This window comes from Panulirus ornatus, unplaced genomic scaffold, assembly GCF_036320965.1.
Source record: "Panulirus ornatus isolate Po-2019 unplaced genomic scaffold, ASM3632096v1 CTG_4681_pilon, whole genome shotgun sequence".
NCBI classification, from domain to species: Eukaryota; Metazoa; Arthropoda; class Malacostraca; order Decapoda; family Palinuridae; genus Panulirus; species Panulirus ornatus.
The window spans coordinates 56,788-80,048 of NW_027264746.1; the positions used below are offsets into that span (position 1 = coordinate 56,788).

Consider the following 23,261-nt stretch of genomic DNA (forward strand, 5'->3'; position numbering starts at 1 on the left):
CAGGAGGGTGAAAGACGTGCAAGGAATAGAGTGAATTGGAATGATGTGGTATACCGGGGTCGACGTGCTGTCAATGGATTGAACCAGGGCATGTGAAGTGTCTGGGGTAAACCATGGAAAGTTCTGTGTGGCCTGGATGTGGAAAGGGAGCTGTGGTTTCAGTGCATTATTACATGGCAGCTAGAGACTGAGTGTGAACGAATGGGGCCTTTGTTGTTTTTCCTAGCACTACCTCGCACACATGAGGGAGTGAGGGGGTTGTTATTCCATGTGTGGCGAGGTGGCGATGGGAATAAATAAAGGCAGAAAATATGAATTATGTACATGTGTATATATGTATATGTCTGTGTGTGTAAATATATGTGTACATTGAGATGTATTGGTATGTATATTTGCATGTGTGGACATGTATGTATATACATGTGTATGTGGGTAGGTTGGGCCATTCTTTCATCTGTTTCCTTGCGCTACCTCGCTAACGGGGAAGACAGCGACAAAGTAAAATAAAAAATAAATAAATATGTATATATGCATGTATGGGCATTTATGCATGGAATGAACCAGGGCATGTGAAGAGTATGGGGTAAACCATGGAAAGATATGTGGGGCCTGGATGTGCAAAGGGAGCTTTGGTTCGGTGCATTACACATGACAACTAGAGACTGAGTGTGAGCTAATGTGGCCTATTTAATGTCTTTTTCTGGAGGTAAGTCGCTGTAAGGGGAGGGACAGGCTATTTCCTATGTGGCAGGTAGTGACTGGAAGAGACGAAAGCAGCAAGTATTAATATAAGGGGAAACTGATGGAGTCACGCGGGGAGTGCTCATCCTCCTCGAAGGCTCAGATTGGGGTGTCTAAATGTGTGTGGATGTAACCAAGATGAGAAAAAGGAGAGATAGGTAGTATGTTTGAGGAAAGGAACCTGGGTGTTTTGGCTCTGAGTGAAACGAAGCTCAAGGGTAAAAGGGAAGAGTGGTTTGGGAATGTCTTGGGAGTAAAGTCAGGGGTTAGTGAGAGGACAAGAGCAAGGGAAGGAGTAGCACTACTCCTGAAACAGGAGTGATGGTAGTATGTGAGAGAGTGTAAGAAAGTAAACTCTAGATTGATATGGGTAAAACTGAAAGTGGATAGAGAGAGATGGGTGATTATTGGTGCATATGCACCTGGCAATGAGAAGAAAGATCATGAGAGGCAAGTGTTTTGGGAGCAGCTGAGTGAGTGAGTGTATTAGTAACTTTGATGCACGAGACCAGGTTATAGTGATGGGTAACTTGCATGCAAAGGTGAGCAATGTGGCAGTTGAGGGAATAATTGGCGTACCTAGGGTATTCAGTGTTGTAAATAGAAATGGTGAAGAGCTTGTAGATTTATGTGCTGAAAAAGAACTGGTGATTGAGAATACCTGGTTTAAATAAGGAGATATACATAAGTATATGTATGTAAGTAGGAGAGATGGCCAGAGCTCTATATGATTGCGTGTTAATTGATAGGCGTGTGAAAGAGAGACTTTTGGATGTTAATGTGCTGAAAGGTGCATCTGGAGGGATGTCTGATCATTATCTTCTGGAGGCGAAGGTGAAGATTGGTAGAGGTTTTCAGAAAAGAAGAGAGAATATTGGGGTGAAGAGGGTGGTGAGAGTAAGTGAGCTTGGGAAGGAGACTTGTGTGAGGAAGTACCAAGAGAGACCGAGTACAGAATGGAAAAGGGTGAGAACAAAGGACATAAGGGGAGTGGGAAGTTTTTTTTATTTTTTTTAGGAAACAAGAGAAGGGAAATACAATCCCCAAAAGGGGGGGGATATTTTTTGGAGTCACGCGGGGAGTGCTCATCCTCCTTGAAGGCTCAGATTGGGGTGTCTAAATGTGTGTGGATATAACCAAGATGAGAAAAAAGTAGAGATAGGTAGTATGTTTGAGCAAAGGAACCTGGATGTTTTGGCTCTGAGTGAAACGAAGCTCAAGGGTAAAGGGGAAGAGTGGTTTGGGAATGTCTTGGGAGTAAAGTCAGGGGTTAGTGAGAGGACAAGAGTAAGGGAAGGAGTAGCACTACTCCTGAAACAGGAGTTGTGGGAGTATGTTATAGAGTGTAAGAAAGTAAATTCTAGATTGATGTGGGTAAAACTGAAAGTTGATGGAGAGAGATGGGTGATTATTGGTGCATATGCACCTGGGCATGAGAAGAAAGATCATGAGAGGCAAGTATTTTGGGAGCAGCTGAATGAGTGTGTTAGTGGTTTTGATGCACAAGACCGGGTTATAGTGATGGGTGATTTGAATGCAAAGGTGAGTAATGTGGAGTTGAGGGAATAATTGATATACATGGGGTGTTCAGTGCTATAAATGGAAATAGTGAAGAGCTTGTAGATTTATGTGCTGAAAAAGGACTGGTGATTGGGAATGCCTGGTTTAAAAAGCAAGACATACATAAGTATACGTATGTAAGTAGGAGAGATGGCCAGAGAACGTTATTGGATTACATGTTAATTGATAGGGGCGCGAAAGAGAGACTTTTGGATGTTAATGTGCTGAGAGGTGCAACTGGAGGGATGTCTGATCATTATCTCGTGGAGGCGAAGGTGAAGCTTTGTAGGGGTTTTCAGAAAAGAAGAGAGAATGTTGGGGTGAAGAGAGTGGTGAGAGTAAGTGAGCTTGGGAAGAAGACTTGTGTGAGGAAGTACCAGGAGAGACTGAGTACAGAATGGAAAAAGGTGAGAACAAAGGAGGTAAGGGGAGTGGGGGAGGAATGGGATGTGTTTAGGGAAGCAGTGATGGCTTGCGCAAAAGATGCTTGTGGCATGAGAAGCGTGGGAGGTGGGTTGATTAGAAAAGGTAGTGAGTGGTGGGATGAAGAAGTAAGATTATTAGTGAAAGAGAAGAGAGAGGCATTTGGATGATTTTTACAGGGGAAAAATGCAAATGAGTTGGAGATGTATAAAAGAAAGAGGCAGGAGGTCAAGAGAAAGGTGCAAGAGGTGAAAAATAGGGCAAATGAGAGTTGGGGTGAGAGAGTATCATTAAATTTTAGGGAGAATAAAAAGATGTTTTGGAAGGAGGTAAATAAAGTGTGTAAGACAAGGGAGCAAATGGGAACTTCAGTGAAGGGGGCTAATGGGGAGGTGAGAACAAGTAGTGGTGATGTGAGAAGGAGATGGAGTGAGTATTTTGAAGGTTTGTTGAATGTGTTTGATGATAGAGTGGCAGATATAGGGTGTTTTGGTCGAGATGGTGTGCAAAGTGAGAGGGTTAGGGAAAATGATTTGGTAAACAGAGAAGAGGTAGTAAAAGCTTTGCTGAAGATGAAAGCCGGCAAGGCAGTAGGTTTGGATGGTATTGCAGTGGAATTTATTAAAAAAGGGGATGACTGTATTGTTGACTGGTTGGTAAGGTTATTTAATGTATGTATGATTCATGGTGAGGTGCCTGAGGACTGGCGGAATGCTTGCATGCTGCCATTGTACAAAGGCAAAGGGGATAAAAGTGAGCGCTCAAATTACAGAGGTATAAATTTGTTGAGTATTCCTGGTAAATTATATGGGAGGGTATTGATTGAGAGGGTGAAGGCATGTACAGAGCATCAGATTGGGGAAGAGCAGTGTGGTTTCAGAAGTGGTAGAGGATGTGTGGATCAGGTGTTTGCTTTGAAGAATGTATGTGAGAAATACTTAGAAAAGCAAATGGATTTGTATGTAGCATTTATGAATCTGGAGAAGGCATATGATAGAGTTGATAGAGATGCTCTGTGGAAGGTATTAAGAATATATGGTGTGGGAGGCAAGTTTTTAGAAGCAGTGAAAAGTTTTTATCGAGGATGTAAGGCATGTGTACGTGTAGGAAGAGAGGAAAGTGATTGGTTCTCAGTGAATGTAGGTTTGCGGCAGGGGTGTGTGATGGCTCAATGGTTGTTTAATTTGTTTATGGATGGGGTTGTTAGGGAGGTGAATGCAAGAGTTTTGGAAAGAGGGGCAAGTATGCAGTCTGTTGTGGATGAGAGAGCTTGGGAAGTGAGTCAGTTGTTGTTCGCTGATGATACAGCACTGGTGGCTGATTCATGTGAGAAACTGCAGAAGCTGGTGACTGAGTTTGGTAAAGTGTGTGAAAGAAGAAAGTTAAGAGTAAATGTGAATAAGAGCAAGGTTATTAGATACAGTAGGGTTGAGGGTCAAGTCAATTGGGAGGTAAGTCTGAATGAAGAAAAACTGGAGGAAGTGAAGTGTTTTAGATATCTGGGAGTGGATCTGGCTGCGGAAGCAACCATGGAAGAGAAAGTGAATCATAGGAAGGGGGAGGGGGCGAAAATTCTGGGAGCCTTGAAGAATGTTTGGAAGTCGAGAACATTATCTCGGAAAGCAAAAATGGGTATGTTTGAAGGAATAGTGGTTCCAACAATGTTGTATGGCTGCGAGGCGTGGGCTATGGATAGAGTTGTGCATAGGAGGGTGGATGTGCTGGAAATGAGATGTCTGAGGACAATATGTGGTGTGAGGTGGTTTGATGGAGTAAGGAATGTAAGGGTAAGAGAGATGTGTGGAAATAAAAAGAGTGTGGTTGAGAGAGAAGAAGAGGGTGTTTTGAAATGGTTTGGTCACATGGAGAGAATGAGTGAGGAAAGATTGACCAAGAGGATATATGTGTCGGAGGTGGAAGGAATGAGGAGAAGTGGGAGACCAAATTGGAGGTGGAAAGATGGAGTGAAAAAGATTTTGAGTGATCGGGGCCTGAACATGCAGGAGGGTGAAAGACGTGCAAGGAATAGAGTGAATTGGAATGATGTGGTATACCGGGGTCGACGTGCTGTCAATGGATTGAACCAGGGCATGTGAAGTGTCTGGGGTAAACCATGGAAAGTTCTGTGTGGCCTGGATGTGGAAAGGGAGCTGTGGTTTCAGTGCATTATTACATGGCAGCTAGAGACTGAGTGTGAACGAATGGGGCCTTTGTTGTTTTTCCTAGCACTACCTCGCACACATGAGGGAGTGAGGGGGTTGTTATTCCATGTGTGGCGAGGTGGCGATGGGAATAAATAAAGGCAGAAAATATGAATTATGTACATGTGTATATATGTATATGTCTGTGTGTGTAAATATATGTGTACATTGAGATGTATTGGTATGTATATTTGCATGTGTGGACATGTATGTATATACATGTGTATGTGGGTAGGTTGGGCCATTCTTTCATCTGTTTCCTTGCGCTACCTCGCTAACGGGGAAGACAGCGACAAAGTAAAATAAAAAATAAATAAATATGTATATATGCATGTATGGGCATTTATGCATGGAATGAACCAGGGCATGTGAAGAGTATGGGGTAAACCATGGAAAGATATGTGGGGCCTGGATGTGCAAAGGGAGCTTTGGTTCGGTGCATTACACATGACAACTAGAGACTGAGTGTGAGCTAATGTGGCCTATTTAATGTCTTTTTCTGGAGGTAAGTCGCTGTAAGGGGAGGGACAGGCTATTTCCTATGTGGCAGGTAGTGACTGGAAGAGACGAAAGCAGCAAGTATTAATATAAGGGGAAACTGATGGAGTCACGCGGGGAGTGCTCATCCTCCTCGAAGGCTCAGATTGGGGTGTCTAAATGTGTGTGGATGTAACCAAGATGAGAAAAAGGAGAGATAGGTAGTATGTTTGAGGAAAGGAACCTGGGTGTTTTGGCTCTGAGTGAAACGAAGCTCAAGGGTAAAAGGGAAGAGTGGTTTGGGAATGTCTTGGGAGTAAAGTCAGGGGTTAGTGAGAGGACAAGAGCAAGGGAAGGAGTAGCACTACTCCTGAAACAGGAGTGATGGTAGTATGTGAGAGAGTGTAAGAAAGTAAACTCTAGATTGATATGGGTAAAACTGAAAGTGGATAGAGAGAGATGGGTGATTATTGGTGCATATGCACCTGGCAATGAGAAGAAAGATCATGAGAGGCAAGTGTTTTGGGAGCAGCTGAGTGAGTGAGTGTATTAGTAACTTTGATGCACGAGACCAGGTTATAGTGATGGGTAACTTGCATGCAAAGGTGAGCAATGTGGCAGTTGAGGGAATAATTGGCGTACCTAGGGTATTCAGTGTTGTAAATAGAAATGGTGAAGAGCTTGTAGATTTATGTGCTGAAAAAGAACTGGTGATTGAGAATACCTGGTTTAAATAAGGAGATATACATAAGTATATGTATGTAAGTAGGAGAGATGGCCAGAGCTCTATATGATTGCGTGTTAATTGATAGGCGTGTGAAAGAGAGACTTTTGGATGTTAATGTGCTGAAAGGTGCATCTGGAGGGATGTCTGATCATTATCTTCTGGAGGCGAAGGTGAAGATTGGTAGAGGTTTTCAGAAAAGAAGAGAGAATATTGGGGTGAAGAGGGTGGTGAGAGTAAGTGAGCTTGGGAAGGAGACTTGTGTGAGGAAGTACCAAGAGAGACCGAGTACAGAATGGAAAAGGGTGAGAACAAAGGACATAAGGGGAGTGGGGGAGGAATGGGATTTATTTAGGAAAGTAGTGATGGCTTGCGCAAAAGATGCTTGTGGCATGAGAAGCAAGGGAGGTGGACAGATTAGAAAGGGTAGTGAGTGGTGGGATGAAGAAGTTAGATTATTAGTGAAAGAGAAGAGAGAGGCATTTGGACGATTTTTACAGGGAAATAATGCAAATGACTGGGAGATGTATAAAAGAGGCATGAGGTCAAGAGAAGCATGCAAGAGGTGAAAAAGAGGGCAAATGAGAGTTGGGGTGAGAGAGTATCATTAAATTTTAGGGAGAATAAAAAGATGTTTTGGAAGGAGGTATATATAGTGCGTAAGACAAGGAAACAAATGGGAACATCAGTGAAGGGGATAATGGGGAGGTGATAAGTAGTGGTGATGTGAGAAGGAGATGAAGTGAGTATTTTGAAGGTTTGTTGATTGTGTTAAATGATAGATTGGTAGATATAAGGTGTTTTGGTCGAGGTGATGTGCGAAGTGAGAGGATTAGGGAGAATGATTTGGTAAACAGAGAAGTAGTAGTGAGAGCTTTGCAGAAGATGAAAGCCAGCAAGGCAGCGGTTTTGGATGATTTGCAGTGGAATTTATTAAAAAAGGGGTTGACTGTGTTGTTGACTGGTTGGTGAGGATATTCAATGTATGTAAAGTGGCAGAATAATGCACAGGATTTAAGTTCCTGGCATGAAAAATTTCTTTTCTTAGAATTAATGGCAACATGAAGGCATTTAGGATTTCAAAACAGAGCCTCTCCCCTAATAGCGCAGCTAATTTTCTTCTACAATGATACCATAATCATTCTAATTGTAATTACCTCATTAGTGGGCTACACGATAGCATTGTTATCATTTAACGTTTTAACTAACCGATTTTTACTTGAAAATGAAACAATTGAGATGACCTGACTATTTTACCAGCAATTATCTTAGTAATCATTGCACTTCCATCTCTTCGACTACTTTATCTCCTAGATGATATAAACTCACCCAGGTTAACTATTAAGACCGTAGGTCATCAGTGGTATTGAAGATACAAATATTCCATCTTCACAGTACTAGAATTTGACTCTTATGTGACCCCCTCTAATGACTTAGAACAATTTGGATATCATCTTCTCAATGTAAATAACCAAATGGAAAATCCTATGGATAAACAAATTCGAATTTTAGTAACCACAGCTTATGTAATTCACTCACGAGCAGTTCCGTCTTCAGGAGTAAAAGACGCTGTACCTGTAAGCTTCATAGTTTCACGACCAGGTTTATTCTTTGGTCAATGTTCAGAGATTTGCGGAGCCAATCATAGATTTATAACTACTGTAGTTAAATCAATTTCTACCAATTCACTTTCATCATGAGTAGCAACTTCAAGAAAAGATTCACCTGATGACTGATACAAGTGTAGGTCTTTTAAACCTATTATGGTACCTAGATAACTCAGATGATTAAGATACCAAAAAATTAGTTAAATTATAATGCAAGTTTGTAAAGATTGAGTAGTTTTAAGGACATTTTTCAATGCTGCAAATAAGACCTCTAATATGATTAAACTTATTCATGATATTCATCACTAGTTTAGCTCTGTTTACCATCCTTCATTATTTCATTTCTCCAGCCAAAAAACTTATATTTTTCCTGAGCAAACAAAAAAATTTGAAAATTGAAAATGATAATTAGACTATTTTCTATCTTTGGACCGTTTAGTTTATTTTCAATTCCTTTAGACTGATTATCCACATTTATTGGAATTCTATTTTTGCCAATATCCTATTGAGCTTTGCCTTCTTGATGATTAGGTATTTGATCAGAATTGAGGCAGACTCTCCACAACAAATTAAAGTCATTATTACTGAATTCACTCATCGCAGTCACACTAATCATAACTTCGCTTTTTAGATTGGTTTGATTTAAAAATTCTTTAGGCCTCTTGCCTTATATCTTCAACAGATAAAGTCACATTGCTATAACTCTCTCATTAATACCTCCAATTTGAGTGACTCTAATGGTTTACAGTTGGTTTAAACATTATTTTATTTATTTATTTTGTTTTGTCGCTGTCTCCCGCGTTAGCGAGGTAGCGCAAGGAAGCAGACGAAAGAATGGCCCAACCCACCCAAATACACATGTATATACATACAAGTCCACACACGCAAATATACATACCTATACATCTCAATGTACACATATATATACACACACACATATACATATATACACATGTACATAATTCATACTATCTGCCTTTATTTATTCCCATCGCCACCTTGCCACACATGGAATAACAACCCCCTCCCCCCTCATGTGTGCGAGGTAGCGCTAGGAAAAGACAAGAAAGGCCCCATTTGTTCACACTCAGTCTCTAGCTGTCATGTAATAATGCACCGAAACCACAGCTCCCTTTCCACATCCAGGCCCCACAGAACTTTCCATGGTTTACCCCAGATGCTTCACATGCCCTGGTTCAATCCATTGACAGCACGTCGACCCCAGCATAAAACATTGTTCCAATTCACTCTATTCCTTGCACGCCTTTCACCCTCCTGCATGTTCTGGCCCTGATCACTCAAAATCTTTTTCACTCCATCTTTCCACCACCAATTTGGTCTCCCACTTCTCCTCGTTCCCTCCACCTCTGACACATATATCCTCTTGGTCAATCTTTCCTCACTCATTCTCTCCATGTGACCAAACCATTTCAAAACACCCTCTTCTGCTCTCTCAACCACACTCTGACACATATATCCTCTTGATCAATCTTTCCTCACTCATTCTCTCCATGTGACCAAACCATTTCAAAACACCCTCTTCTGCTCTCTCAACCACACTCTTTTTATTTCCAAACATCTCTCTTACCTTTACATTACTTACTCGATCAAACCACCTCACACCACATATTGTCCTCAAACATCTCATTTCAAGCACATCCACCCTCCTGCGCACAACTCTATCCATAGCCCACACCTCGCAACCATACATCATTGTTGGAACCACTATTCCTTCAAACATACCCACTTTTGCTTTCTGAGATAATGTTCTCAACTTCCAAACATTCTTCAAGGCTCCCAGAATTTTCGCCCCCTCCCCCACCCTATGATTCACTTCCGCTTCCATGGTTCCATCCGCTGCCAGATCCACTACCAGATATCTAAAACACTTTACTTCCTCCAGTTTTTCTCCATTCAGACTTACCTCACAACTGACTTGACCCTCAACCCTACTGTACCTAATAACCTTGCTCTTATTCACATTTACTCTTAACTTTCTTCTTTCACACACTTTACCAAACTCAGTCACCAGCTTCTGCAGTTTCTCACATGAATCAGCCACCAGTGCTGTATCATCAGCGAACAACTGACTCACTTCCCATGCTCTCTGATCCATAACAGACTGCATACTTGCCCCTCTTTCCAAAACTCTTGCATTCACCTCCCTAACAACCCCATCCATAAACAAATTAAACAACCATGAAGACATCACACACCCCTGCCGCAAACCTACATTCACTGAGAACCAATCACTTTCCTCTCTTCCTACACGTACACATGCCTTACATCCTCGATAAAAACTTTTCACTGCTTCTAACAACTTGCCTCCCACACCATATATTCTTAATACCTTCCACATAGCATCTCTATCAATTCTATCATATGCCTTGTCCAGATCCATAACTGCTACATACAAATCCATGTGCTTTTCTAAGTATTTCTCACATACATTCTTCAAAGCAAACACCTGATCCACACATCCTCTATCACTTCTGAAACCACACTGCTCTTCCCCAATCTGATGCTCTGTACATGCCTTCACCCTCTCAATCAATACCCTCCCATATAATTTACCAGGAATACTCAACAAACTTATACCTCTGTAATTTGAGCACTCACTCTTATCCCCTTTGCCTTTGTACAATGGCACTATGCAAGCATTCCGCCAATCCTCAAGCACCTCACCATGAGTCATACATACATTAAATAACCTTACCAACCAGTCAACAATACAGTCACCCCTTTTTTAATAAATTCCACTGCAATACCATCCAAACCTGCTGCCTTGCTGGCTTTCATCTTCCGCAAAGCTTTTACTACCTCTTCTCTGTTTACCAAATCATTTTCCCTAACCCTCTCACTTTGCACACCACCTCGACCAAAACACCCTATATCTGCCACTCTGTCATCAAACACATTCAACAAACCTTCAAAATACTTATTCCATCTCCTTCTCACATCACCACTACTTGTTATCACCTCCCTATTAGCCCTCTTCACTGAAGTTCCCATTTGCTCCCTTGTCTTATGCACTTTATTTACCTCCTTCCAAAACATCTTTTTATTCTCCCTAAAATCTAATGATACTCTCTCACCCCAACTCTCATTTGCCCTCTTTTTCACCTCTTGCACCTTCCTCTTGACCTCCTGCCTCTTTCTTTTATACATCTCTCACTCATTTGCATTTTTTCCCTGCAAAAATCGTCCAAATGCCTCTCTGTTCTCTGTCACTAATAATCTTACTTCTTCATCCCACCACTCACTACCCTTTCTAATCAACCCACCTCCCACGCTTCTCATGCCACGAGCATCTTTTGCGCAAGCCATCACTGCTTCCCTAAATACATCCCATTCCTCCCCCACTCCCCTTACCTCCTTTGTTCTCACCTTTTTCCATTCTGTACTCAGTCTCTCCTGGTACTTCCTCCCCTGGGGATAGGGGAGAAAGAATACTTCCCACGCATTCCTCACGTGTCGTAGAAGGCGACTAAAGGGGGCGGGAACGGGGGTCCAGAAACCCTCCCCTCCTAGCATTTTAACTTTCTAAAAGGGGAAACAGAAGGAGTCACGCGGGGAGTGCTCATCCTCCTCGAAGGCTCAGATTGGGGTGTCTAAATGTGTGTGGATATAACCAAGATGAGAAAAAAGGAGAGATAGGTAGTATGTTTGAGCAAAGGAACCTGCATGTTTTGGCTCTGAGTGAAACAAAGCTCAAGGGTAAAGGGGAAGAGTGGTTTGGGAATGCCTTGTGAGTAAAGTCAGGGGTTAGTGAGAGGACAAGAGTAAGGGAAGGAGTAGCACTACTCCTGAAACAGGAGTGGTGGGGGTATGTGATAGAGTATAAGAAAGTAAATTCTAGATTGATATGGGTAAAATTGAAAGTGGATGGAGAGAGATGGGTGATTATTGGTGCATATGCACCTGGGCATGAGAAGAAAGATCATGAGAGGCAAGTGTTTTGGGAGCAGCTGAATGAGTGTGTTAGTGGTTTTGATGCACAAGACCGGGTTATAGTGATGGGTGATTTGAATGCAAAGGTGAGTAATGTGGCAGTTGAGGGAATAATTGGTATATATGGGGTGTTCAGTGTTGTAAATGGAAATGGTGAAGAGCTTGTAGACTTATGTGCTGAAAAAGGACTGGTGATTGGGAATACCTGGTTTAAAAAGCGAGATATACATAATTATATGTATGTAAGTAGGAGAGATGGCCAGAGAGCGTTATTGGATTACGTGTTAATTGATAGGCGCGCGAAAGAGAGACTTTTGGATGTTAATGTGCTGAGAGGTGCAACTGGAGGGATGTCTGATCATTATCTTGTGGAAGCGAAGGTGAAGCTTTGTAGGGGTTTTCAGAAAAGAAGAGAGAATGTTGGGGTGAAGAGAGTAAGTGAGCTTGGTTTAAACATACTCAACATAAATTTCCCATTTAATACCTCAGGGAACACCAAGAATTCTAATACCTTTCATAATGGAAGTAAGGGGAGTGGGGGAGGAATGGGATGTATTTAGGGAATCAGTGATGGATTGCACAAAAGATGCTTGTGGCATGAGAAGAGTGGGAGGTGGGTTGATTAGAAAGGGTAGTGAGTGGTGGGATGAAGAAGTAAGAGTATTAGTGAAAGAGAAGAGAGAGGCATTTGGACGATTTTTGCAGGGAAAAAATGCAATTGAGTGGGAGATGTATAAAAGAAAGAGACAGGAGGTCAAGAGAAAGGTGCAAGAGGTTGGGGTGAGAGAGTATCATTAAATTTTAGGGAGAATAAAAAGATGTTCTGGAAGGAGGTAAATAAAGTGCGTAAGACAAGGGAGCAAATGGGAACTTCAGTGAAGGGCGCAAATGGGGAGGTGATAACAAGTAGTGGTGATGTGAGAAGGAGATGGAATGAGTATTTTGAAGGTTTGTTGAATGTGTTTGATGATAGAGTGGCAGATATAGGGTGTTTTGGTCGAGGTGGTGTGCAAAGTGAGAGGGTTAGGGAAAATGATTTGGTAAACAGAGAAGAGGTAGTAAAAGCTATGCGGAAGATGAAAGCTGGCAAGGCAGCAGGTTCGGATGGTATTGCAGTAGAATTTATTAAAAAAGGGGGTGACTGTATTGTTGACTGGTTGGTAAGGTTATTTAATGTATGTATGACTCATGGTGAGGTGCCTGAGGATTGGCGGAATGCATGCATAGTGCCATTGTACAAAGGCAAAGGGGATAAGAGTGAGTGCTCAAATTACAGAGGTATAAGTTTGTTGAGTATTCCTGGTAAATTATATGGGAGGATATTGATTGAGAGGGTGAAGGCATGTACAGAGCATCAGATTGGGGAAGAGCAGTGTGGTTTCAGAAGTGGTAGAGGATGTGTGGATCAGGTGTTTGCTTTGAAGAATGTATGTGAGAAATACTTAGAAAAGCAAATGGATTTGTATGTAGCATTTATGGATCTGTAGAAGGCATATGATAGAGTTGACAGAGATGCTCTGTGGAAGGTATTAAGAATATATGGTGTGGGAGGCAAGTTGTTAGAAGCAGTGAAAAGTTTTTATCGAGGATGTAAGGCATGTGTACGGGTAGGAAGAGAGGAAAGTGATTGGTTCTCAGTGAATGTAGGTTTGCGGCAGGGGTGTGTGATGTCTCCATGGTTGTTTAATTTGTTTATGGATGGGGTTGTTAGGGAGGTGAATGCAAGAGTTTTGGAAAGAGGGGCAAGTATGAAGTCTGTTGGGGATGAGAGAGCTTGGGAAGTGAATCAGTTGTTGTTCGCTGATGATACAGCGCTGGTGGCTGATTCATGTGAGAAACTGCAGAAGCTGGTGACTGAGTTTGGTAAAGTGTGTGAAAGAAGAAAGTTAAGAGTAAATGTGAATAAGAGCAAGGTTATTAGGTACAGTAGGGTTGAGGGTCAAGTCAATTGGGAGGTGAGTTTGAATGGAGAAAAACTGGAGGAAGTGAAGTGTTTTAGATATCTGGGAGTGGATCTGGCAGCGGATGGAACCATGGAAGCAGAAGTGGATCATAGGGTGGGGGAGGGGGCGAAAATTCTGGAAGCCTTGAAGAATGTGTGGAAGTCGAGAACATTATCTCGGAAAGCAAAAATGGGTATGTTTGAAGGAATAGTGGTTCCAACAATGTTGTATGGTTGCGAGGCGTGGGCTATGGATAGAGTTGTGCGCAGGAGGATGGATGTGCTGGAAATGAGATGTTTGAGGACAATGTGTGGTGTGAGGTGGTTTGATCGAGTAAGTAACGTAAGGGTGAGAGAGATGAGTGGAAATAAAAAGAGTGTGGTTGAGAGAGCAGAAGAGGGTGTTTTGAAATGGTTTGGGCACATGGAGAGAATGAGTGAGGAAAGATTGACCAAGAGGATATATGTGTCGGAGGTGGAGGGAACGAGGAGAAGAAGGAGACCAAATTGGAAGTGGAAAGATGGAGTGAAAAAGATTTTGTGTGATCGGGGCCTGAACATGCAGGAGGGTGAAAGGATGGCAAGGAATAGAGTGAATTGGAGCGATGTGGTATACCGGGGTTGACGTGCTGTCAGTGGATTGAATCAGGGCATGTGAAGCGTCTGGGGTAAACCATGGAAAGCTGTGTAGGTATGTATATTTGCGTGTGTGGATGTGTATGTATATACATGTGTATGGGGGTGGGTTGGGCCATTTCTTTCGTCTGTTTCCTTGCGCTACCTCGCAAACGCGGGAGACAGTGACAAAGCAAAAAAAAAAAAAAAAAAAAAACTGTAATTGAATCTACCAGAAACAATTCGGCCATGAACTATAGCAATTTGATTGGCAGCTAACATAATTGCAGGCCATCTTCTCCTAACTCTCTTAGGACAATCCAGCCCTCATATAGATTCATCAACTTTACTATCAATTCTCATGATTTCTCAAATCCTCCTCCTATTAGAATAAGCTATTGTAGTTATCCAATCCTACATATTGACCGTTCTAGGAACTCTCTACACAAGAGAAATCAACTAATGCCATCTTCTCACAGATTCCACCCTTATCACTTAATAAGCAAAAGACCATGACCACTAACCCGATCTATTAGAGCAATAATACTACTCGGTTAGTAAAATGATGTCAAGAAACTGGTATCAGACTTCTCTTATGGGAGTAATTAGAACTATTCTAACAATTCAATGATGACGAGATGTTAGCCGAGAGGCCATTTATCAGGGTTTACACACATCAGTAGTTAGAAAAGACCTTCGATTAGGTATAATTTCATTTACTGTATCAGAGGTTTTATTTTTCTTTTCATTTTTTCGAGCTTTTTTCATAGAAGATTATGCCCTACAATTGATATTGGAACCTCGTGACCACCAGCTGGAATCCAGCCATATAACCCATTCCAGATCCCTGTTCTAAATACAACTATCTTAATTTCATCCGGAGCAACAGTAACATGAGCCCATTATTCTATCATAGAGTCTAAACACTCGGAAGCGATTCAAAGACTTTTCTTAACAATTCTATTAGGAACCTACTTTACTGCCCTTCAAGCATTAGAATATTTTGAAGCCACTTTCACTATTGCTGATTCAGCTTATGGTTCTACTTTTTTTGTAGCAACTGGATTACATGGTCTCCATGTAATCATTGGAACATTATTTTTAAGAGTCTGCTTATATCGGCTTTACATGTGCCACTTCTCATGTAATAATCATTTTGGATTTGAAGCTGCTGCATACTGACATTTCATCGATGTAGTTTGATTAATCCTTTACGTGTGCATCTACTGATAAGGGGGATAAACTTTTTAGTATACTAAGTACCTCCTCCTTCTAAGTGGAAAGTCTAAACTAATTTAGAAAAGGCATGTACAGAGCATCAGACTGGGGAAGAGCAGTGTTGTTTCAAAAGTGGTAGAGGAGGTGTGGATTAGGTGTTTGTTTTGAAAAATGTATGTGAGAAATACTTAGAAGAGCAAATGGATTTGTATGTAGCATTTATGAATCTGGAGAAGGCATATGATAGAGTTGATAGAGATCCTCTGAGGAAGGTATTAAGAATATATGGTGTGGGAAGCAAGTTGTTAGAGCAGTGAAAAGTTTTTATCGAGGATGTAAGGCATGTGTGAGCAGGAAGAGAGGAAAGTGATTGGTTCTCAGTGAATGTTGGTTTATGGCAGAAGTGTGTGATGTCTCCATGGTTGTTTACTTTGTTTATGGATGGGGTTGTTAGGAGGTGAATGCAAGAGTTTTGGAAAGAGGGGCAAGTATGCAGTCTGTTGTGAATGAGAGAGCTTGGGAAGTGAGTCAGTTGTTGTTCGTTGATGATACAGCACTGGTGGCTGATTTGGGTGAGAAACTGCAGAAGCTGGTGACTGAGTTTGGTAAAGTGTATGAGAGAAAAAAGCTGGAAGTAAGTGTGAATAAGAGTAAGGTTGTAAGGTTCAGTAGGGTTGAGGTACAAGTTAACTGGGAGGTAAGTTCGAATAGAAAAAACTGGAGGACGTGAAGTTTTTACATATTTGGGTGTGGATTTAGCAGCAGATGGAACAATGGAAGCTGAAGTGATTCACAGGGTATGGGAGGGGACAAAGGTTCTGGTAGCACTGAAGAATGTGTGAAAGGAGAGATCATTATCTCGGAGCAAAAATGAGTAGGTTTGCAAGGCATGTAGATAGGATTGTGCAGAGGAGGGTGGACGTGTTTGGAAATGAAATGTTTGAGGACATGCTAAGTGAGGTGTTTTGATCAAATGAGTAATGAAGGATAAGAGAGATGTGTGGGGTGATTGTGAAACAGGATGTATGTGTCAGAGGTGGAGGGAACGAGAAGCGGGAGACCAGAATGGAGGTGGAAGGATGGAGTGAAAAAGATTTTGAGTGATCAGGGCCTGAACATACAGGAGGGTGAAAGGCGTGCAAGGTATAGAGTGAATTGAAATGATGTGATATACCAAGGTCGACGAGCTGTCAATGGATTGAACCAGGGCATGAAAAATATCTGGGGTAAACCATGGAAAGTTTTGTGAGGCCTGGAAGTGGAAAGGGAGCTGTGGTTTCGGTGCATTACACATGATAGCTACAGACTGAATGTACGCAAATGTGAATTTTGTTGTCTTTTCCTAGCACTACCTTGCGCGCTTGTGGGGGAGGGGAATGCTATTTCGTGTGTTGCAGGGTGGCGATGGGAATGGATGAAGGCAGCAAGTATGAATATGCACATGTGTATATATGTATATGTCTGTGTAAGTATATATATGTATATGTTCAAATGTATAGGTATATATATGTGCCTGTGTGGGCATTTATGTATATACATGTGTATGTGAGTGAGTTGGGCCATTCTTCATCTGTTACTTTGCGCTACCTCGCTAACGTTGGAGACACAGACATACATACACAGATATATACATATCTACACATGTACATAATTCATAATATGCCCATATTAATTCCCGTCGCCACCCCGCCACACATGAAAATGACAAGTCCCTACCCCAGCATGTGCGCGAGGTAGCGCTAGGAAAAGAGAACAAAGGCCACATTCGTTCACACTCAGTCTCTAGCTGTCATGTATAATGCACAGAAACCACAGCTCCCTTTGCACATCCAGGCCCCACAAAACTTTCCATAGTTTATACCAGACGCTTCACATGCCCTGGTTTAATCCATTGACAGCACGTCAACCCCGGTATACCACGTCGTTCCAATTCACTCTATTCCTTGCACGCCTTTCACCCTCCTGCATGTTCAGGCCGTGATCACTCAAAATCTTTTTCACTCCGTCTTTCCACCTCCAATTTGGTCTCCCACTTCTCATTCCCTCCAGCTCAGACACATATATCCTCTTGGTCAATCTTTCCTCACTCATTCTCTCCATGTGACCAAACCATTTCAAAACACCCTCTTCTGCTCTCTCAACCACACTCTTTTTATTTCCACACACCTCTCTTACCCTTTCATTACTTACTTGATCAAACCACCTCACACCACATATTGTCCTCAAACATCTCATTTCCAGCACATCCACCCTCCTCCGTACAACTCTATCTATAGCCCACACCTCGCAACCATATAACATTGATGGAACCACTATTCCTTCAAACATACCCATTTTTGCTTTCCAAGATAACATTCTCAATTTCCACACATTTTTCAACGCTCCCAGAACTTTCGCCCCCTCCCCCACCCTATGATTCACTTTCACTTCCATGGTCCCTTCTGCTGCCAAATCCACTCCCAGATATCTAAAACACTTCACTTCCTCCAGTTTTTCTACATTCAAACTTACCTCCCAACTGACTTGTCCCTCAACCCTACTGCACCTAATGACCTTGCTCTTATTCACATTCACTCTCAGCTTTCTTCTTTCACACACTTTACCAAACTCAGTCACCAGCTTCTGCAGTTTCTCACCCGAATCAGCCATCAATGCTGTATCATCAGCGAACAACAACTGACTCACTTCCCAAGCCCTCTCATCCACAATAGACTGAATACTTGCCCCTCTCTCCAAAACACTTGCATTCACCTCCCTAACAACCCCATCCATAAAAATATTGAACAACCTTGGAGACATCATGCATCCCAGCCGCAAACCAACATTCACTGAGAACCAATCACTTTCCTCTTTTCCTACACGTACACATGCCTTACATCCTCGATAAAAACTTTTCACTGCTTCTAACAACTTGCCTCCCACACCATATATTCTTAATACCTTCCACAGAGCATCTCTATCAACTTGCTATCATATGCCTTTCCAGATCCATAAATGCTACATACAAATCCATTTGCTTTTCTAAGTATTTCTCACATACATTCCTCAAAGCAAACACCTGATCCACACATCCTCTACCACTTCTGAAACCACACTGCTCTTCCCCAATCTGATGCTCTGTACATGCCTTCACCCTCTCAATCAATAACCTCCCATAATTTCCCAGGAATACTCAATAAACTTATACCTCTGTAATTTGATGTATATTATCCCTGGGGATAGGGGTGAAAGAATACTTCCCACGCATTCCTCGAGTGTCGTAGAAAGCGACTAGAGGGGACGGGAGCGGGGGGCCAGAAATCCTCCCCTCCTTGTATTTTTTAACTTTCTAAAATGGGAAACAGAAGAAGGAGTCACACGGGGAGTGCTCATACTCCTCGAAGGCTCAGATTGGGGTGCCTAAATGTGTGTGGATGTAACCAAGATGTGAAAAAAGGAGAGATAGGTAGTATGTTTGAGGAAAGGAACCTGGATGTTTTGGCTCTGAGTGAAACAAAGCTCAAAGGTGAAGGGGAAGAGTGGTTTGGGAATGTCTTGGGAGTAAAGTCAGGGGTTAGTGAGAGGACAAGAGCAAGGGAAGGAGTAGCAGTACTCCTGAAACAGGAGTTGTGGGAGTACGTGATAGAATGTAAGAAAGTAAATTCTCGATTAATATGGGTAAAACTGAAAGTTGATGGAGAGAGATGGGTGATTATTGGTGCATATGCACCTGGGCATGAGAAGAAAGATCATGAGAGGCAAGTGTTTTGGGAGCAGCTGAATGAGTGTGTTAGTGGTTTTGATGCACGAGACCGGGTTATAGTGATGGGTGATTTGAATGCAAAGGTGAGTAATGTGGCAGTTGAGGGAATAATTGGTATACATGGGGTGTTCAGTGTTGTAAATGGAAATGGTGAAGAGCTTGTAGATTTATGTGCTGAAAAAGGACTGATGATTGGGAATACCTGGTTTAAAAAGCGAGATATACATAAGTATACTTATGTAAGTAGGAGAGATGGCCAGAGAGCGTTATTGGATTACGTGTTAATTGACAGGCGCGCGAAAGAGAGACTTTTGGATGTTAATGTGCTGAGAGGTGCAACTGGAGGGATGTCTGATCATTATCTTGTGGAGGCTAAGGTGAAGATTTGTATGGGTTTTCAGAAAAAAAGAGTGAATGTTGGGGTGAAGAGGGTGGTGAGAGTAAGTGAGCTTGGGAAGGAGACTTGTGTGAGGAAGTACCAGGAGAGACTGAGTACAGAATGGAAAAAGGTGAGAACAATGGAAGGGGAGTGGGGGAGGAATGGGATCTATTTAGGGAATCAGTGATGGATTGCGCAAAAGATGCTTGTGGCATGAGAAGAGTGGGAGGTGGGTTGATTACAAAGGGTAGTGAGTGGTGGGATGAAGAAGTAAGAGTATTAGTGAAAGAGAAGAGAGAGGCATTTGGACGATTTTTGCAGGGAAAAAATGCAGTTGAGTGGGAGACGTATAAAAGAAAGAGACAGGAGGTCAAGAGAAAGGTGCAAGAGGTGAAAAAAAGGGCAAATGAGAGTTGGGGTGAGAGAGTATCATTAAATTTTAGGGAGAATAAAAAGATGTTCTGGAAGGAGGTATATAAAGTGCGTAAGACAAGGGAGCAAATGGGAACTTCAGTGAAGGGCGCAAATGGGGAGGTGATAACAAGTAGTGGTGATGTGAGAAGGAGATGGAGTGAGTATTTTGAAGGTTTGTTGAATGTGTTTGATGATAGAGTGGCAGATATAGGGTGTTTTGGTCGAGGTGGTGTGCAAAGTGAGAGGGTTAGGGAAAATGATTTGGTAAACAGAGAAGAGGTAGTAAAAGCTTTGCGGAAGATGAAAGCCAGCAAGGCAGCAGGTTTGGATGGTATTGCAGTGGAATTTATTAAAAAAGGGGGTGACTGTATTGTTGACTGGTTGGTAAGGTTATTTAATGTATGTATGACTCACGGTGAGGTGCCTGAGGATTGGCGGAATGCGTCCATAGTGCCATTGTACAAAGGCAAAGGGGATAAGAGTGAGTGCTCAAATTACAGAGGTATAAGTTTGTTGAGTATTCCTGGTAAATTATATGGGAGGGTATTGATTGAGAGGGTGAAGGCATGTACAGAGCATCAGATTGGGGAAGAGCAGTGTGGTTTCAGAAGTGGTAGAGGATGTGTGGATCAGGTGTTTGCTTTGAAGAATGTATGTGAGAAATACTTAGAAAAGCAAATGGATTTGTATGTAGCATTTATGGATCTGGAGAAGGCATATGATAGAGTTGATAGAGATGCTCTGTGGAAGGTATTAAGAATATATGGTGTGGGAGGAAAGTTGTTAGAAGCAGTGAAAAGTTTTTATCGAGGATGTAAGGCATGTGTACGTGTAGGAAGAGAGGAAAGTGATTGGTTCTCAGTGAATGTAGGTTTGCGGCAGGGGTGTGTGATGTCTCCATGGTTGTTTAATTTGTTTATGGATGGGGTTGTTAGGGAGGTGAATGCAAGAGTTTTGGAAAGAGGGGCAAGTATGAAGTCTGTTGGGGATGAGAGAGTTTGGGAATTGAGTCAGTTGTTGTTCGCTGATGATACAGCGCTGGTGGCTGATTCATGTGAGAAACTGCAGAAGCTGGTGACTGAGTTTGGTAAAGTGTGTGAAAGAAGAAAGTTAAGAGTAAATGTGAATAAGAGCAAGGTTATTAGGTACAGTAGGGTTGAGGGTCAAGTCAATTGGGAGGTGAGTTTGAATGGAGAAAAACTGGAGGAAGTGAAGTGTTTTAGATATCTGGGAGTGGATCTGGCAGCGGATGGAACCATGGAAGCGGAAGTGGATCATAGGGTGGGGGAGGGGGCGAAAATTCTGGGAGCCTTGAAGAATGTGTGGAAGTCGAGAACATTATCTCGGAAAGCAAAAATGGGTATGTTTGAAGGAATAGTGGTTCCAACAATGTTGTATGGTTGCGAGGCGTGGGCTATGGATAGAGTTGTGCGCAGGAGGATGGATGTGCTGGAAATGAGATGTTTGAGGACAATGTGTGGTGTGAGGTGGTTTGATCGAGTAAGTAACGTAAGGGTAAGAGAGATGTGTGGAAATGAAAAGAGTGTGGTTGAGAGAGCAGAAGAGGGTGTTTTGAAATGGTTTGGGCACATGGAGAGAATGAGTGAGGAAAGATTGACCAAGAGGATATATATGTCGGAGGTGGAGGGAACGAGGAGAAGAGGGAGACCAAATTGGAGGTGGAAAGATGGAGTGAAAAAGATTTTGTGTGATCGGGGCCTGAACATGCAGGAGGGTGAAAGGAGGGCAAGGAATAGAGTGAATTGGAGCGATGTGGTATACCGGGGTTGACGTGCTGTCAGTGGATTGAATCGGGGTATGTGAAGCGTCTGGGGTAAACCATGGAAAGTTGTGTAGGTATGTATATTTGCGTGTGTGGACGTATGTATATACATGTGTATGGGGGTGGGTTGGGCCATTTTTTTCGTCTGTTTCCTTGCGCTACCTCGCAAACGCGGGAGACAGCAACAAAGCAAAAAAAAAAAAAAAAAAAAAAGGGGTTAATTGAATCTACCAGAAACAATTGGCCGAACTATAGCAATTTGATTGGCAGCTAACATAATTGCGGGCCATCTTCTCCTAACTCTTTAGGACAATCCAGCCCCTCATATAGATTCATCAATTTACTATAATTCTCATGATTTCTCAAATCCTCCCCCCTATTAGAATAAGCTATTGAGTTATCCAATCCTACATATTGACCGTTTAGGAACTTTTTTTTTTTTTTCTAACACAAGGAAATAATTTAATCCATCTTCTCACAGTTTCCACCCTTTATCACTTAATAAGCAAAAGACCATGCCCACAAACCCGATCTATTAGAGCAATAATACTCTCGGTTTTTGTAAAATGATGTAAAGAAACGGGTATAGACTTTCTTATGGGAGTAATTGAACTATTCTAACAATTCATGATGACGAGATGTTACCCAAGGCCATTTTTCAGGGGTTTAACACATCAGTAGTTAAAAAGACTTCGATTAGGTATAATTTTATTTACTGTATCAGAGGTTTTTTTTTCTTTTCATTTTTTCGAGCTTTTTTTCATAGAAGTTATGCCCTCAATTGATATTGGGAAACCTCGTGACCACCACGGAAAACCAGCCAATAACCCATTCCAGATCCCCGTTCTAAATAAACTATTTAAATTTTATCCGGAGCAACAGAACAACCCATTATTCTATCATAAGTCTAAAAATCGGAAGCATTCAAAGACTTTTCTTAACAATTCTATTAGGAACCACTTTATGCCCCTTCAAAGCATTAAATATTTTGAAGCCACTTTCACTATTGCTGATTCAGCTTATGGTTTTCTTTTTTTCCAAATTTTGTAATCATTGGGAAAATATTTTAAAAAGTCTGATATCGGCTTACTGTCCACTTCTCATGTAATAATCATTTTGGATTTGAAGTGCTGCATATGAATTTATCGATGTGTTTATTAAACCTTTACGTGTGCATCTACTGATAAGGGGGTAAACTTTTTTGTATACTAAGTACCTCCTCCTTCTAGTGGAAAGTCTAAACTAATTTAGAAAAGGCATGTACAGAGCATAGATGGGGGAAGAGCAGTGTTTTTTCAAAAGTGGTAGAGGAGGTGTGGATTAGGTGTTTGTTTGAAAAATGTTGTGAAAATACTTAGAAGGCAAATGGGGTTTTTATTACATTTTTGAATCTGGGAAGGATATGATAGAGTTTATAGAGATCCTCTGAGGAAGGTATTTGAAAATATGGTGGGGAAAACAAGTTGTTAGGCATGAAAAGTTTT

At 41.8% G+C, this 23,261-nt stretch overlaps 1 pseudogene; it reads left to right on the forward strand.

The window, feature by feature from the left end:
• The first annotated feature begins 1,831 nt into the window (after window positions 1-1,831).
• Window positions 1,832-16,535, forward strand: LOC139748478 (cytochrome c oxidase subunit 3-like; annotated as a pseudogene).
• The last annotated feature ends 6,726 nt before the right edge of the window (window positions 16,536-23,261 follow it).